Source organism: Geospiza fortis, unplaced genomic scaffold, assembly GCF_000277835.1.
Source record: "Geospiza fortis unplaced genomic scaffold, GeoFor_1.0 scaffold767, whole genome shotgun sequence".
NCBI lineage: Eukaryota > Metazoa > Chordata > Aves > Passeriformes > Thraupidae > Geospiza > Geospiza fortis.
The window spans coordinates 15466-32310 of record NW_005054835.1 but is presented as its reverse complement, the minus strand read 5'-3'; the positions used below and the strand labels follow the sequence as shown (position 1 = coordinate 32310).

Sequence of the window (16845 nt, the reverse complement as noted above, 5' to 3'; positions counted from 1 at the left end):
CTCCATTAGCCTGACTCTTGGATACGTGTGTATCTACACATTGAACCTTCACAGTAAGCTTCTCTACCTGGGCAGCGATGTCCTGCCAAGTCTCAGCAGCCCAGATGGGTTTCCCTCTGTGCTGCCAGTTGGCCTTTCTCCAGCGATCCAGCCATCCCTACAGAGCATTAGCTACCATTCACAAGTTAGTGTAGAGATAGAGACTCGTCCACTTCTCTCATTTGGCGATATCCAAAGCCTGCTGGACAGCTTTAAGCTCTGCAACCTGACTCAATCCACGTTGTCCCTCAGCAGCTAGTGCAACTCGCCATGTGGGCCTCCATACAGCAGCTTTCCATTTCAGATTTCTGCCTACAATTTGTCAGGAACTGTAAGTGAAGAGGGCATATCATCTTTCACTCTCAGGTAGCTCGTTATATGGTGGGGCTTCCTCGGCCCATGTCACTTGCTCCTCCTCTTCTTCAGAAGATAATCCAAAAGTATCATTTTTGGGCCAGTTTGTTATAACTTCCAGAATCTCAGGGCAATTTGGATGTCCTATCTGGGCTCGCTGTGATCAGTGCAATCCACTTGCTCCATGTGGCGTTGGTGGCATGATGCATGGAAGGAACCTTTCCCTTGAACATCCAACCCAGCACTGGTAGCCAGGGTGCCAGAAACAGCTGTGCTTCGGTGACAATTATTTCTGAGGCAGCTTGAACCCCTTCAAAAGCTGCAAGCATGTCTTTCTCATTTGGGGTATAGCTGGTCTCAGATCCTATATATCCCCGACTCTAGAATCTGAGCAGTCATCCTCAAATCTCTCTAGGTCCCTTCTGCCACAGGCTCCAGGAAAGAACCATTCTCCCCTGCCACAGTGTAGAGTGCATTCTTCAGATCCTGCCCCATTCTGACTGGCCCAAGGGCTACTGCATGGGCAATCTACTGCTTAATTTGCTCAAACGCTTCTGTTGTTCAGGGCCTCACAGGAAATAATTTCTCTTTCCTGTCACAAGATAAAGAGGGTTTGCAACCATCCTGTACTCCGGAATATGTAACGTCCAAAAGCCCACGGCTCCTAGAAAAGCCTGGGTTTCTTTCTTTTTGGTAGGTGGGGACATAGAGGTGATTTTGTTGATTACCTCCGCCATGATCTGGCGATGTCCATCTTGCCACTTAAATCCTAGAAACTGAATTTCTTGAGCTGGTCCCTTAACCTTACTTTGGTTAATGGCAAAACCAGCTTTCAGGAAAATATGGATAATCTTATCTCCTTTCCTGAAGATTTCCCCTGCTTTGATTACCCATACAATGATGTCATCAATGCATTGAAGATGTTCCGGAGCCTTGCCCTTTTCCAGTGCAGTCTGGATCAGCCCATGGCACCTGGTGGGACTGTGTTTCCACCCCTGGGGCAGCCAGTTCCAGGTGTATTGCACATCTCTCCAGGTGAAAGCAAACTAGGGCCTTCACTCTGCTGACAATGGAATGGAGAAAAATGCATTGGCAATATCGATGGTCACATACCACTTTGCTGCCTTGGACTCCAGCTCATACTGAAGCTCCGACATGTCTGACACAGCAGCACTCAGTGGTGTGACTTCATTCAGGCCACGGTAATCCATCGTCAGTCTCCATTCTCCACTGGACTTACACACTGGCCATATGGGGCTGTTAAAGGATGAACGAGCCTTGCTGACCACCCCTTGGCTCTCCAGTTCACAAATCATCTAACGGACAGGAATTACAGTCTCGGTGCGGTATAACTGACAGTGCACTGTTGCTGTGGCAATTGGTACTTGTTCTTCCACTCTCAGCAGTCCCACAGCAGAGGGGTTGTCTGAAAGCTCAGGCAGGGTATTCAGTAGTCTGATTTTCTCTGTCTCTAGAGCAGCTATCCCAAAAGTCCAGCGATGTCCTTTTGAGTCTTTGAAATATCCATTTCTGAGATAGTTGATGTCAAGGATGCATGGGGCCTCTGGGCCCATACGATGGGGTGTTTCTGCCACTTGTTCCCAAACTCACTTCAGCTTCCAGTACTGTAAGCTTCTGGGATCCCCGTCACCCCAGAAATAGAAATGGATTCTTCTTGCACATACTTTGGTGGCATCAGGGTACATGGAGCACCAGTGTCAACCAAAGCCATATATCTTTGTGGGTCAGACATGCCAGGCCATTGGATCCACACAGTGCAATAGATCTGATTGTCCCTTTCCTCTACTGGGCTAGAGGCAGGGCCCCTCTAATCTTGGTCATGGTACAGGTTGCTCTCCTCCTGTAAATATGTTCCCAAGGTCCCTTCAAGGGAATTGATCATATTATCATTCCTATACCACCAGGAATTCTGTCAATGAGAGACCAGAGTGGCATTGACCCTAGATGAGCTTCTTGTGGTAGATGTTCCTCTTTTCAATTCATGTACCTGGGCTGCCAAGGAGGAGGTAGGTTTTTCATCCCACTTCCTCATGTCTTCTCCATGCTCCTGAAAGAAAAACCAGAGGTTACCTTGTGGAGTATATCCTCTCTCCTTCGCTGGGGGATGTCTGCTCCTAATGGCAGAGACTCTTGTTGGTTCTGGCTAGATGCGGTAAATTCCTTCCTTAAGCTCCTTTCTCAGTTTCAGGTGGCCCTCTTCAATTTTCTCTTCCAAGCTCCGGACGTGCTCATCCAGCTTTGTTTGCACAGATGAGACATGGGTGCATAACGGGGCAATGACAACATCCTCGTAAATTCTTAGTTTGTTGACCAACATGCCTACCTTGCCCTCTCCTTCCCGCCATTGCAGTATCACTAGGTAACAGGAGTGTATCTCTGGTCCAAGCTTTGTGAATTTGCACCACATTTGCGACATGCACTGGACACCATCTGGGCTCTTAGGGTATCTCTCATCTTCTGAAAAAATCATCTCCAGCACAGCTGATTCCCTTAGGCATTGTATACCTTCTTCTACTGTGCTCCATTTTCCTTGTTGCATGTGGAGGTCTTCTTTACAAAGGTATTCTCTCAGTTTTGAGACAAATTAGGAGGAAATGTCCTGAAAAGGGTGTATCCTCTAACAGGTAAGAAGGTTTCAGCAGCCCCTCCCCCAAAGCAGGCTTGGAGGAAAGTGAAAAAAACCTGTTTATTTAATAAGCAGGGTGATCGCAGGCACGGAAAAAAAAAAAAAGATTAATGTTAGATAATAAACCTTCTCGTTGTGGAGAAGAGCTGGTAGATTCAGAGTCCTTTCTGTAGGTGTGGCTTGGCTCCCTCCAGGATCCAGAGCTGGCCTCCAGGCTGTGGCGTGCAGGGCCCCCAGTGATGTTCTGGTGTTTTGGACCAGAGAAAAGCTGAACAGTTCCAGAAGAAGAAGCCACAGTCCTAGGAAAACTTCTTGCCTCAGCTAACGAACGAGAAGCTAGTTAAAAAGCAAAGACATCCTCCCTCTTTCTGTGCTAGAAAACATAGCCGAGAGAGAGTCTGGGGGGGATGTGCAAATAAAAACGCCAAAAGAATTCCACCAGTTCCCCCACCCTTCCAGATCTAGCTTAAAGGTACAAGACCCATGTCTGGGCATAAAGCAGACGATAGGGAATACAGTATCATAACATCACCCCAGGACACTATCTATCTCTTACACTCACCAGCAGTCATCACCAGAGGTGGAGAGTTTCCTGGGTTCTCCTAATCCCCTGGTCAATGACCACATCCCGGGACAGGGATCCCAGTTTCCCAGTTGCCTGGCCTCACTTCCATCCAGAATGGTGTCATTAGCTGCAGTGTTCCAGATATGGAGCAGCCAGGTCAGGATGGACTTGTTTGTCTGGCAGGTGAACTCCCTCTGCAAGTCATGCTGCTCACCCAGGGGTAGAGAGTGAGTGATGATCTCTGTCTCTTCTGCTGGGTGCGAACATCCAGCCGCCTCCTTGTCGGTCGCTATGTGGACTGATTTGCTCTTTGATTTCTTTTTCTGAATGGGGGCAACTGCTACCCACTTAGGCTGTCTGGGCTCAGTGATGGTTTGTGTGGACACATCGACTGTTCCTTTGGTTCCTTTTCTCTCTGTGACAGTTTGCATAGACATGGTGCCTGTTGCTTTGCTGCTTTTCTCCTCTTCATCCTGAGGATGCTGTGCCACACTGAACGCTGTTCTGACTCTAAGCATGGTATAAACGGTGCATGTTGTAAAGAAAAGAGAAAGCAGAACTGATAACAAGATTATGCTGTCCTTGACATCCAGAGGAAACTCAATATTTTCAAACCCCGCTGTGTCAGGCCTGAAAGTCTGGAAAAAAACACTCCGTAATCTTCCCCCCAGGGGCTGGGTGAGATTGTGTAGGCAACCCCAGAGGTAGCAGCCCAGACTAGGACAAGAGAACTAAACTGAATATATATTCTGAATGATGTTCATAGCCTCGGAAGTCATAATGCAATAGACATAATAAACCAATAAAGCGATTTGCATACCATTCCCTGTTCTCAAATGGAGCATCAAAGTCAGCAAATGGTTCCCCATGTGGGGAAAAATATAGAGAGCAAGGTACAGTACCCATGTAAAGACACTGAACATCATGGTGAATAGGTGGTTTCTGTAGTACAGAATTTTAATTCTGACTTCTCCCAGGACTGCCTCACACTGGGTGCCAAAATATGTACTAGTTTGAAAGCAAACCTGTGGGAGATTCCAAGTCAGAACTACAATTTAATAGGAAAATTAAAATAAAGGCAATAGTACAGAAACACTGGCTTAAACTGACAGTCAGAATATGACCTGGCACCCTGTCAGTCAGGGTGGTGGCAGCAGTCTGATTAAATGGTGGTTACAGTCCTGTTGGAGTGATGGATGTGGTTTTGTAGAAGTGGTGATCCTGTAGAAAGGTCTGGTCTTCCTCTGGAGGTCCAGCGATGGTTATGGAGCTCTTGTCATCTGGGAATGCAGTGGGTAGTGCTGCTCGTGGTGTTCCAAGCTTCCAATTATATACAGGTAGGAATGTTTGGTTCCTCCCCCTGGGCAGAGCATCTCACAATAAGATGATCGAATTCTATGAGTCATGCTGGGAGACCTTGATGGCCCATTAGTGGAGATAGCCCCTCAGAGGGTGTTATCAGGGTTGACTCATGGAGAAGATAAAGAACACTGCCCCTCTATCTTAACAGCTGATGTAGATGGCAATAGAATAAATACTTTTGGTTACATTCTACATTGTAACCTAACAAATTTGTCTGCCCCTTGATTCTTACCCAGAGATTCTCAACTGTACCACTGCCAACTGTGAGCTCTATAGATTCTAATCCTTCTATCACATACAGTGCCACACTCTGCTTCTTCTGCCCGACCTATCCCTCCTGAAGAGCCTGGAACTATCTAGCAGGGCATTCCAGTCACAGGATTCATCCCACCAGGTTTTGCTTATGACAGTGATGTCATATCTCTGAGACTGGGTCAAAGCTTTGAGCTAGTCCTGTTTGTTTCTCATACTGCGTGTGTTGGTATAGCAACATTTCAAGTGCGGCTCGTTATAGCCGACACTTTGTGGAGCAGATTGAGGGATCCCACTAGCGCTCAGTTCCTCAAGTTTTGGCATGCCATCCCATTGCTTGTCACCAGCAAGACTGGTTTTGTCCCTTTCCCCCTTCAAATCTAATTTAAAGCTCTAACAACAAGACCTGCTAGCTCCTGCTCTAGAACCCTTTTTCCCCACTGAGAAAGGTGCATCCTGTCAGGTGTTAGTCGACCAGTCATTGAATAGACCATCCCATGGTCAAAAAACCCCCAAATTTTTCTGGTGACACCGGCCTCAGATCCATGTGTTGACCTGATGGGTCTGCCTGTTGCTTTCAATATTTTTCTTTGCTACTGAAAGGCTCTAAGAAAATACTACCTGTGCTCCTGATCCTTCAACTAATCATCCCAGGGCCCTGAAATCCCTTTTGATTGCCCTTGGATTTCTCTTTGTTATCTTGTCACTTTAAGAACCAATACCAACTAGTAATCAGAGGGCCATACTAGACTGGAGAGTTTCCCAGTAGTGTCCCTTATCCAAGCCCCTGGGAGACAGCAGGCTTCCATGTGAGTTGGGCCCGGTCTGCATATTGGGCCCTCCGTTCCCCTTAGAAGGGAATCTCCTATTACAACTACCCTTCTCCTATTAACAGAGGAAGTCGCGATGTGCATATAGTTTGGGTTGCTTTAGGAGGCCCCGCTATCCCAGAAGGACTTTTGCCCATCTCATGAGTTGTCTGGCCTTCTAGTTCCAGAGCCTCATACTTGTTGTAGAAGGTGCCAGTCCTACTTGTCAAGTTCTGAGAAGGAGAAGGAACTTTCTTCCTGGTTTGTGCAGGGACCTGCTTCTAGCCTTCATCTTCAACAAACCCTTGACTAACAGTCCCTTGACCTTACAGGGTTCTGAGTCCCCCTACTTCTCCACTACAATGGAGGTTTGAGACTCCTGAGAGTCTTGAGACTGTAGCACCTCTGAAAATACCCAATCTCTTGCTCGTTCACTCAAATACTACGTAACCTATTCACTTCCTCCTGTAGCTCCTTCACCTGGCAACACAGGTCCTCAGCCACAGCACACCTTCTGCAAAAGATCTGCTTCTCTGCCCCAGCCTCACAGAGAGGCATCAGGCACTCCTGGCAACCTATGACCTGGAGAGCTGCATTTACCATCAGCAGGTCTGTCTGGCTGCAGGCCTCTGACATGGCTGGGTCAGTGACTCTAGCAGCTACAGGGGATTGAGCTTTACGGCATGTCAACACCATAAATGAGGAAGCTTATGCTAGTATGCTAATAAGGCTGGGAATGAAAGGATGTCTTCATGATCTTCTCCACTGGCCACTGAGTCTGTTTACCTGTCTCTACTGGCTCCTTCCAGATGGTTAGAGAGGAGCTCTGCCTGCTCACCCTGCCTGGCAAACTTCCTTGTCAAGCTCCTTTAAAGATGTTTAAATTGCCCTCGCTGTTCCCAGCAATGCCCCCTCCATGCCTGAACTAATGACATCCTTTTACTCTTCCTGATGTGAGAGACAACTGCTCACTTTAAAAATTTTAAAAGGTTTATTAAACCTTAATAAAAATTCAACAAAAGGACTAAATAAGGAAAAATTGCAGCTCTGAGAACTGCCCTCATGGCTGTCTACCATGTGGCCAGTTCACCTTCAAGATGGATGCTCAGTCTTTTATACTCCTGGGGGTTGCATCAGCCAACTCTGGCCCCTCCTGAAGTCTGTCAGTTAACTCTTCTTTGCTGTTTATAGGTGGAGACTGCTTTCTTGTAACTTGATTGGAGGGTCAGGTGTTGTCATGCCGCGCCTCCTTAACAACAAGCTTTTGCATTCCCAACTGCCCCATGTAAGGGGCACATGTACACACCTTCTTTCTACCTGTCCTAGGCAACTCAGGCTGTCTGATGGCAACAAAACTATACATCAATAAAACTTCTCTTAATAGTCACACAATATTCGTTCCTTTAATTGCGAGAGCAAATAATCTCATTATCCATCTATAACACTGAGTTACCTGTCCTTTCCTCTAAAGGTCATAAACTCTCTTTTTTAGCCTGACTGCCAACAAAAGCTCCCTGTTCTTCCAGGCCACTCTTCCTCCCTGCTGGCTCATAATTTGGCACATAGGGAGGGACTGCTCCTATGCCTTTAAGATTTCCTTTTTAAAGTATGTCCAGCCTTCCTTGACCCCTTAGTTTTTAAGAACTGTTTCCCAAGGGAATCTCTGAACCAGTGTCCTGAACAGGCCAAAGTCTGCCCTCCATAAGTCCTAAGTAGTGGTTTTGCTGACCCCCTTCCTTACTTCACCAAGAATTGAAAACTATAATTTCCTGGTAGCTATGCCCAAGTGTTGGAGATTGGGATTTTTCCTTTTTTTCTTTCCCTCATGGAATTTTGTCCCATCTGTTGCTAAGAGACAATTACTATCAATACTTAAGAGAACAAAAGATGTGGCTGGGAGGAGGGGGAAGGATGCAGCTGGCTGATCTCCTATATGAGGGGTTTTCTCTTGGGAAGGGCAGAGTTGCTGTGAGATTTTGGGCAGGGGGGAAGGGGCCAAGTGCTGCTTCTAGCTCTCTCTCTCTCAGCATTGGAGGAGGGACAGCCAGTGTGCGGTCACTGCCCAGAGGATTTGCCGCCACTATGGAGCGTTTGTCCTCCCATTGCTTTTCCTACCATGGGTGAACCTTTCCTTGTTAGAGCAGTTGTTGAACTGGGACCTTATTAACATCTGATCTGACTGGAAAGGACCCTCACCATCTTTTTGGGTGCCTCAGGGAAAAACCCGGGACCGTGACCCCATCCCTTTTCCAAGGGGGTGCATTTCCCCAGCTGCGTGTGGCATCTGCTATGGAGAAGCCTGGCTGCTGCTACCCAGCCCTGCTGCTTTCTGCCGCTGCCTCAGGCTTTCTCACTACACTCTAATCCAATACTCTGTATCTGCCCGACCCCTGCGGCTCCTACTAAGGTTGCAGAGTTTTCTGTGACATTTTGTTTGCCACCCCAGGGGGTGTGCCTGCCTCTGCCATCCCAGCCACCGCTCCGAGGTTCCTGCTGCAGCCCATTTTTCTCCATCCAACCCTCCTGCCATTACCACGTGAGGGAGATGCAACTGAACTCGTGCAGTAGTGCCCCCTGCAGCCATAGGGGAATCATTATACCTGCCCTGCCCAGTGCCAACAGTGCCCCTGCTGGCTGTGACCATAACTACACCAAAGGGAAGGTGCTTGACAGTCAAGAGAAGGCTGTTATTGGGTTTCTGGTATTGTTTGTTGTTGCTGCCATTGTTGTTTGTTTGTCTTGTTATTATATACATACTAGTAAACAACTATCATTCCTTTTCCCATATCTTTGCCTGAAAGTCCGATAATTTTGGAGTTATAATAACTGGGAGGGAAGGGGGTCACATATTCTATTCCAAGGGAGGTTTGCGTCTTCCTTGGCAGACACCTGTCTTTCAAACCAAGACACCAAGACAGCCTCTGACCACTGCGACGGTGTTCACAGGGGTCTCAGGTTGAGGGAAGAGACTAGGATCAGACTCCATGTTTCAGAAGGCTTGATTTATTATTTTCTAATATATATTACATTAAAACTATACTAAAAGAATAGAAGAAAAGGTTTCATCAGAAGGCTAGCTAAGAATAGAAAGGAAAGAATGATAACAAAAGCTTCTGTCTCAGACAGAGAGTCCGAGCCAGCTGACTGTGATTGGCCATTAATTACAAACAAACCAACATGAGCCAATCACAGATCCACCTGTTGCATTCCACAGCAGCAGATAACCATTGCTTACATTTTGTTCCTGAGGCCTCTCAGCTTCTCAGGAGGAAAAATCCTAAGGAAAGGATTTTCCATAAAAGATGTCTGCGACAGACCACCACATCTCCCACCAGCCCTTCTCTGTTTATAAACAGCAGGTCCAGTGAGGCACCTCCCTTGGTAGGCTCACTTACCAGTTGTGTCAGGAAATACATGCTTCAGCACAGAAAAATCACATTTTCTCTCAAAACAGAATAGAACAGAAAATTACTGATGAAATTTTCTCCAACATTTTGCTAAAATTACATTGGGAAAAAGTCAGAACAAACTGCATCGGTAATTATTAATGTAGCACATGCATTTTTGCTGCTGTCATTGAACTTACATTATGGTTTGTAATAGCAGCAAATTGGACAAACCTCAGTGAAAGGAATAAATTTTTACTTATGAATGTGATAGTGTAAACTAGAGTACAGAATACTGGTCTAGACTGCCTTAAGAATTCAAATCTTGCCAGAGACTTGTTTCTGCTTAGTTGCATACTTCTTAGTTTTTGCACTCAACTTAGTTGGGATGGGGCAGGATATTCTTTCACCTATGTACAGGATGTGAAAGACTCAAGGTGTGAGCAATGGGAGGAGTAGAATCAAGAGAAGAAAGCAGTTGGTTATCACCAAGAACTATAGTAAACAGTGATCCCATATTGGTTGAGTGAACTGCAGAAGCACTGAACATGGTCTAACATTATCATTCATTTTCACAATGACACTATCTACAAGAGCCAACAAAACAACATTAAAACTTACTTGGAGTGAAAATGCTCGTAAAGCAGGAATAGGGATTAAGGCAGCCATAAAGAAAGCAGTAACATTGCTGATATATGTAAGGGCTATACTTGCTCCTGTTTGCTTCAAGCATTCACCTGTTCTGTCCTGTAAAACAAAGTCAAATGAATACGGTAATGTCCTGCAAATGAAGGGATCATCCTACAGATATAACATGGTAACAGTGAAAACTATTACAAGGAAATTCTGAATAAAAATATGCACTTGAGAGTTTGCAAGAGTAAAAAATATACTAAGTACACTGTCCAGGAGAAAAGCAGATAACGTATTAAGTGCTTAGATTTTTTGAGGGCAGCAAACATTATCAAAGATGACACTGGCTTTAAAAGTCAAAGCTAAATGGATACTGATATGATATCAAATACATCAATTAAGTAGGATGTGTTTTGTATTAGTGCAGTCACTTGTTGTTCTTAACATTTTTCATTGAAAAGTAACATGCATTAACAGTGTAGATACATAATGTGTTAAAAAGGCATGTAAGAAAAAAACCCCAACAGACAGAAATCCCAGGAACCACAAAAAAGCCAGAGACAATGAAACATAGGACCCTTTCCTAATGCAGTAGGTTATTTTGAAGCATATGAAGGTTACTGCACAATGGGTTTTTATTGCCTGCATGCCAAACCAAATGAAAAGAGCACATGGAAAACATTGCTTGTACAAAACAAAATTGACAAATATATATTGCTTTTAAATTATTTGTGCTTTGGATATGAAACTCTGGACTAACAATAAAAGTGTCAATAAAACTAAAAGATTAAAAAAGTGAGGAGGATCTTAGATTTCATTATGCGACTATGTGAATGTCATGGTTAATTATAAATAAAAGGAAAAAACACTAGGCCCTAGGACAAAGATCTCTAGAACAGAAGATTTTCTAAAAATAATTACTAACTAATTCTAGGTATATTTTCCTCTACGAGGCTTTTTCTTTTACTTATTCTTTTATTGTCCCCCAACACCCCATTTTTTCATTACCTCAAATGGAATTCTCTTATTCTCCCCTGTTTCACTAAATGCATGTACCAGAAGGAATATATAATCTACACCAACTCCAAGAGCAAGAAAATGCAAAACCTTTAGGAAGAAACAAAACAAGCAAAAAAACCAGTAACACTTTTATATTATTCTTATGATTTACCATTAGCTAGTCATTAGCTAATCAAAATAACCTTTACACTTCATTCTGAACAGAACTCCAAGGCTAAAATGAAAATTGATATGATGCAATACAGCTATTAACTTTCATTCTGAAAAATTAATGAGAAACTTGCAGTATATCATTTACAAGTACAAAACCTCACTAAAACTAATTCAAGTTTTTGGTAGGAAAAGAATAACATAATATTTCAAGCTATCTTCAAAATATTATCAGAAGTTGAACATCCTGATATTTTCAGATGTAAGGGCAAAACTTGCTTTTTTTTTTGTGTGCAACTGGATGCTTGCACTCATATTGAGACAGAAAAACAAATATCCTAGAATCTACATAATTAAACTGCAGGATATCTGCCTTTTTCTTAAAATCATTTGGCAGCACGTTCTCTTAATTTCTTACAGCACAAGCTACTAGATAGGAGAAAGTATTTCGATTTTTCTATTTTTACTTGTATCTTTCTCAACTTATGTTTTTTGTCAAATATCAATTCAGATGTGTTTATTTACTAACAAAGTTCTTGTAATTTAGCAGCAGACTTTTGGCTCCTTAATACCTGAGTTGTGGCAGCATTAAAGAAAATTCCAATCAATGAACACAGACCCAGTCCTGCAGCCACTGAGAGAGCAACCAAGAAGATTCCTGCCAGCCCCACAGCACCCTGAGACTTTGCACAGTCCCACCGCAACATTGTTAAACAGGCATAGGCAAGCTGAAAGCAAAGTAAGGATTGGATTAGAATGGATCCTTCTCTACTGGCTAGCTCGCCCAAAAAGATATATAGCTTAGAAGTGTTTTTAAACAGAACAGACATATTAGAGATGCTACATAGAGGGATAGGTGACAACCCCAAGGCAAATGTTTACAAACTGCAATTTTTATTTTAAGTATTCTGAAAATGTTATGGAGTGTTGACTGGTAACAAGAAGGTAGCCATTTGAGCCCTGGTATACTATTGGAGTCAATTAAATAAATAGAATTTAATTTCTTACCATCAGCAAGTAGCTACTAGCTACTCTGATTGCACTGACATCAGAAAATTACTTTAGAATATCATCCAGGGTAGTTGTAGTAAAGGAAAGCACCTTTTGAGTAGAGTTTTGTGCAACACTTTGATAAACAACCTATAGAAATAAAAATAAAACTTAGTGTGGCTAAGAAAAAAGCCCATTATCATCTTCTACAGCACATATCTGAAATCAACTACATTTGCCTTAATGTTCCTATTAATGCACACACTCTATAACAGAGATTTCACTGTGGCTACACGAAATATTTATTTTTGGTAATTATTTCCTGCAAGCTACTGATTAGCAAACAAGAATTTGCATCTTCATTAAAGGCCACTGTATTCACAGTTCATCCAAAACATTCTTCTTTCCATAACTCTGTCTTTGATTTGCTGTTGTATGAGATGAGTTTTGCCTTTAATCCAAGGTCTAGCAAACAGTAAAACCTTCATGGCTTCTCATATGTGAGTAAGCAAGCAGCTTCTTAATTAAAAAAAAAAAAAAAAAAAGAAATCAGCCTTTTAAAATAGTTTGTTACAGCATAAGGATAACTTTAAAACCAGGACACAACACTCAGTTTTAGTTTAGCATTTTCCTTGAGAAAAAACTATAAAAAGCCACAATTAAAGGCAGTGAATCTTAGTAAAGTTATATAGCAAGACATCTAGGTTATTGTCTGTTTTACCTCCCCATTTATCCGCTGCCAGGCTTCCAGAATTGCTGCTGCCTTATCCTCACTCCAGTTGATATATGAAACAAATTCATGCCCCTTGAAGTGCTCATACATTTGCTTAGGCATCATTAACTGAAACATGGTTTGCAAAGCCTGGGCAGTGTAACAGGGAGAGAAGAGAGAGGAGAAAGAGGTATTAAGCATTTTCGATAAATGTTTTTTCAACTGTGTAAAGGCTCAAATGAAAGCCTAATAGGAGCTTGAAAAAATTCTTGATTTTTTTAGGCTACATGTTTCTATTAAAATTGACCAGAGTATAATTATTCTACCATGTATCTGGTGAAGCTGTACTAGTCTATATAGTACTGATGTTAAGTCTATATTTCACTGAAGTTAGTGAGTATTTTGCCATTATTTTCAATAGGATCAGTTGCAGGATCAAAGAAGGTAACCCTACAAATAAATCACTTTTAACGATCATGACTGACAGACAGATTGCTATGAGAAGGACACAGGAAGAGTTATTCCTATAAAATCTTGCAAATGCTGTTGGCAATTTGTCATTTGAAGACCTTGGCTTTTTCCTACCTTGGAGAGAAATGCCAGACTAAACTCCTGACACCTGACAAGCAGCAAACAATACACAAAAGGCCATAATTATCCACTATAAATTTACACAGTATGTAACTGTATCCAACAATTTTAGAAGCTTAAGGAACTATTTAATTTTTCACCAAGAATAAATTCTTTGGCTATTTTTTAGAAAACACTAAATACATTTTCAGTATTTAATGTCAATGGAAAAAACCATAAAAATCCATATAAAAAGTTCTAGCAAGAATTATCTGTATTAAATATTCAAGAATTATACTTATTTTAGTTTAATATAAATTTGGATTCAGTGTATACATCTAAATAATGTTTTATATGTCCTTTTTTTAAACACAGTTCTATTTCAAGGGGTTTCCCCCCAAAGTACAGTGTTCCATGACTTCTTCAAGAAGTCTGAAACAAAGGGTTTTATTTTGTCAGTCAAAAATATATTCAAGATACAGTAACATAAAGAATATACTTTTCTCTTTATTGACCTTAAACAAACAGTTCAATGAAGATTTTGGTTTTTTGATAAAAGTCAAATGAGTGGGCACATTACCAAAGTTATATTTCCCCTTTTTTCCTTTGATGATATTTCAAAAACACAAAGTTGTTCATTATTTTAAATACTGTTTAATGCTTTATACATACACTCTAAACAAAAAGTTGCCAGGAAAAAAATTATTTCTGAGAAATGTAGGCTATCATTTTAAGTTTGAAGTAGGAACCAATGACACCTCCTTAAACAACTGTCCTCCTATACCCAGGTTCATAATATACATCACTCATAGACTTTGAAAGACAGTTGATTTTGCATGATCTGTCCCCCTGCCAAAAAAATCCCAAACTCTAACAAAGAAAAATTAAAAATTCTTCTGTAAACATTTGTTTGCGTACCTGACAAGTTTACCAGAACTATTCTTGACTGTACCACCTATAATTGATTCCTCCTGCCAATGCATGTATTTTCTTGACAGTCCATAGTATCCACCACTCAAAACAAGAGCTACATCAAGAGACTAGAAAAGTTTTAAAGAAGCAATTAATCAGTTGCACAACTTAAGACAAATCCTAAATCAACACCTAATGTACTGAAATAACAGATATTGAAGATCATCTAGGAAGTCTACAAAGAGAAATGTGTTCAACAAACAGAAGTAGACAAACTAACCAGATACTTGTTCACCAGATAGCAACTTCACCAAAGCCAAAGTGATTGAGAAACAGATATATAAAGTTGGATCAACAAAACTGGCCCTACTTGAAGGAAGACCTCACTGCAGTGTCAGTGTACAGCAGTAGCTCTATTCCAGGAGTGTCTGCCTGAGGCATGTTGCCTGCTGAAATAATGTGTCTACATTGCCACACCTAGCCAGTAGCTGAGAACTGTAATTTCACTCTAAATATGTGTGATTACAATTGCATCACAGGCTGAAGGAAAGTTAGTTACCCTGGGCTAATGGTATATAATAGAAACCAAATAATTAAATCACTGAAGAACATAAAACATATATTACTTGGAAGGGAATGGCACCCTTTTCTCTCACCACACATACAGAGCCTCCCTTGAAAAGATTTACACAAAGGTAAGCAAACTTACTTTGGTGGAATTTTTGTTGGGAGCTGTGATTGGGCAATCAGGATCAGCAAGATTCAGACACGGTCGATCTATATAACCATGACCAACCTCTACTTTTTACAGCATTTCTTCTCAGCTTTCCACTTGGTAATATTTTTTTAACTATTTTAAGAATTCTAAGGGGTCAAAGTTGATCCACTGCAAAGGAGGTTTCCTGTAGGAATGTGCCCCCTGTCAACGAAGTGACCAAATTATCCTTTGTCCCCTTAAAAAGGAAATTAGCCCAGAAGTTTCTCTCCTCGGTTAGGTGAAAAAGGCATCTCATAGGACCCGGGGGACTTCACCTCAAACTTAAGGATAGCTAATTGGACAGGAGCCAAAAAGTCTCGCCTGGGCAATTGACTAGAAAAAGAAGAGAACAAAGAAACTAATCGCTTTTGTGAGGTGTTTTACTAGGGGCAGGAGGGCCTCTTGTACCTGGATTGGTTTTTCTCTATAAAGAGTTTGTTATTTTGCCTTTTATTAAAACCTTTTTGTTTCCAACACTGCAACAGAAGCCATCCTGCTGATTTTATGTCTCCAAAGGTAGCTGAGCTATCTTGGGTGTGAAATAGACCTCCAAGAGCTTATGAGACCTGGCTCGAGGAGGCTCCTATATCACGTGGCCCCTGAACAGGTGATTTCTCATATTGAGAGACACAGTCTGGGAATATTTTGATTGCCCTCCATCAAAATTAGGACCTTTTTTTCCTTGGTTTTGTGTTTTTAGAGAAGCAGGCCTGCAGCTGGGTTTTTTGGGTGCCTTGAAAGAAAAACCTAGAAAAGAAGGATCTGAGACCTAGAGGGGGTCAGAGATCAAAGCCTCACAGCTGGTGAAAGGAGGCTGGAACCGGGGATGGGACTGGAGAATGCACTGCGAAATCCTAGAAGGAAGCTGCTATTTGGCTGAGCCAAGACATCGCTGCGTTTCCAGCATCAGGGAGTCAGACCAAGGAGGACAACTCATCTGAAAACCACCCTTTGGTGAGTAAGAAATGGGAAACCGGTTGTCTGTAGCTGAGCAGGATCTTTATTTTTATTGGAACGATAAGCTAGAAATTCAAGATATAAAGTTTGAGAAGAAACAGCTTAAAAAACTCATCAGATGGGGTTTCACAGAATTCCCAACCCTAGATATGTCTGAGAGGCTTACACTAGAGTTCTGGGACATGGTGGGACTGAAGTTATATAATATGGAAAAAAATAAAAAGTCCAGCTTAAAGCTGCGTCCAATATTCAGGATGGTGTTACAATTTGTGACCTTGGAAAGTGAAAAGCAAGCGAGAAACAGCCACAGAACACCACAGAGCAGAGAGCAGACTGCAGGCTGCAGCAGAAGGAGGGGGGGATCCCGAACCTTTTCCCAAACCGATCCGAAATGCACAAACCCCAGGGGAGCAGGAGGGAGGCGGCCAGGCCAGCCGCTTCCCACCCTGCCCCCCCTCCACCACCCTCGGAGAGAGGACAGACTAGTCCCGGCCAGATGAATCTGAAAACTACTTCTCCTAAATTACCTACCCCAAAGATTTCCCCTCGGTTTCCTCTCAAAAGTAGCCTCCGATGCACACAATTGGTGAATTTTGGCAGTAAAATCAAAAAAAGCCAAGCAGACTCTATGCTCTGTGAGAAGGGGGGAGCACGTGGCCGACGCCATTATTCCGAGAAGGACAGCTTTGCCCTTCCTGGGTGTGTTCCACCATCCTCCTCAGGCTCACAG

At 42.5% G+C, this 16845-nt stretch overlaps 1 pseudogene; it reads right to left on the bottom strand.

Moving 5' to 3' along the window:
- Positions 1-1448: 1448 nt before the first annotated feature.
- LOC102044667 lies at positions 1449-15320 on the bottom strand (annotated as a pseudogene).
- Between the last annotated feature and the right edge of the window lie 1525 nt (positions 15321-16845).